This window comes from Cyprinodon variegatus, unplaced genomic scaffold (assembly GCF_000732505.1).
Source record: "Cyprinodon variegatus isolate N-32 unplaced genomic scaffold, C_variegatus-1.0 Scaffold1241, whole genome shotgun sequence".
Lineage (NCBI taxonomy): Eukaryota > Metazoa > Chordata > Actinopteri > Cyprinodontiformes > Cyprinodontidae > Cyprinodon > Cyprinodon variegatus.
In genome coordinates, this window is record NW_015151694.1 from 87,376 (window position 1) to 89,116 (window position 1,741).

General features: G+C 43.3%; 1 protein-coding gene across 1 annotated transcript in view; it reads right to left on the minus strand.

The window, feature by feature from the left end:
* Window positions 1-1,308, minus strand: part of LOC107102362 — a 6,511-nt gene extending 5,203 nt beyond the window's left edge. The window contains exon 1 of the mRNA XM_015401634.1: window positions 1,087-1,308. The gene's annotated coding sequence lies outside the window, so the exon portion shown is untranslated. The remainder of the gene's footprint in view (window positions 1-1,086) is intronic.
* Window positions 1,309-1,741: the final 433 nt, after the last annotated feature.

Sequence of the window (1,741 nt, forward strand, 5' to 3'; positions counted from 1 at the left end):
TAAACATCTGATTTAACAAAAAAAAAATACAAATCTTAAATTTCATAATATAGTTTGAAATATATTAATCATTTAATGGCATGTACCCTACCCCATACATTTGTGAATTAACTATTTTACTGATATATTGAAATTATTATTTGGATTGCAGACTAAATCTTTTCATTTTAAAAATAAAGGGACAGAAAGTGCTTTTACAACCTATCCAGTGCTGCAAAGCAGTCCAGAGGTTTGTGGATTTTGTGGCCTAATTGTTGAAAAACCCTTTCAGGAGACAAAAAGCGTGCCTAAAGCCGTACTTTTTAAACTTTTTTCCCCTTTTCGGGCCGATTCTCCAATCCTGTGAGAATTTTTTTGACTTTAACATCAGAATTCTGACTTTAATCTGAGAATAGTGGATCTTAATGTAGATGGGCGCCATGAAGGCAGAGATGTGGAGCACATCATTACGCGACTTTTTACGTGCCTGAGGAGCGCCTGGTGATGCTAGTTCATTAATGGAAGTCAGAATTCTAAGATTAAAGTCAGAATTCTGACTTTTTTCTCATGTTATACTGAAATAAAATTTAATAATCAGTTAACTTTTTTTATTTTTTAAGTGGCCCTAATCGTCTTCCGTAGAATAAATCCTGTGAATGAGTTTGAATGAAACCTCCTTCACCTACCCCTGCTCTGTCCTTTTATTTCCACCGGAAGTGACGTGCAAATTAAGAGCCAATTGGCCATGATTGTTTTCGTCACGTGCCATGCTGCATAAAGCGCTGATTGCAGGTGTGTTTGTGAATGGCCGCCGCAGCTCTCTGTGGATCAAACCTTCCTGAATGATGCTGGTCTGATTCTCTGTGCTCAGAAGGAGCTGCTGGTCTAACTGCCGCCTGCTTGTATCCGCTGCCACGCGTGGAAACATGTCCGCTACTGTAACCAGGAAGGAAAGGGGCACTGTCTCTTTAAATGTGTCCCCCTTCACTCACAAACGAGTCCCCGTCCTGAGCCGTTTTTATCCCGTTTATATTTAAATTCTCTGTGTTTGTCCAAAGGCTCTGCCTCCATAAAGCACATAAACAGAGTTTAGGTAAAGACACCCACCCTCAGTGTGAAACACGGCGGCTCCTCTGCGCGGCGAGTCCGGTCCTCCTCAGCAGCACAATGGACAACATCTTCCGCCTGTTGTCCTCACGGTCTGAGAGGCTGGAGAGCAGCGGGAGCTGAGCTCAAACATGCACGCCTGCCTCCTCCCAGCTGCAGCCCGCTTCCGGGACTCCTTAGGCGGCCGATTGTTTGGACGGAACCGGGCCGAGTTCCAGCAGCAGCAGCAGCAGCGCTGGGAGCGGAGCTCAGCCTGGAGCTGCTGCTCAGCAAAGTACCAGGATGTGGGACCTGGAAGCCGCTCCGCGTTTCACAACAAACACAGGGACGATGAAAAAATAAAACTCCCAACTGTCATTTCAAAATATTTATTTTGCAATAAAAAAATAGAAACTGACTATTAATCTATGTGCACCCCCCCCCTCCACAATATTTAAACGTTAATAATATTAACCTTTTTTTTGTTAGAAGAGCTGAAAATGTTGTCAAATAAACAGTGGCGGTTCTAGACCAAATGTAACAGGGGGCCAGGAGGGGGCCAGCGTGTTTTCATGGGGGCCCAGAGAAGCATGAAATAAGAAACAGACCAAGGGATTCAAATACATTAAAGTCGTAGATAAGTCATATTTAAATGTCAAATCATTCTGGCTTAAAT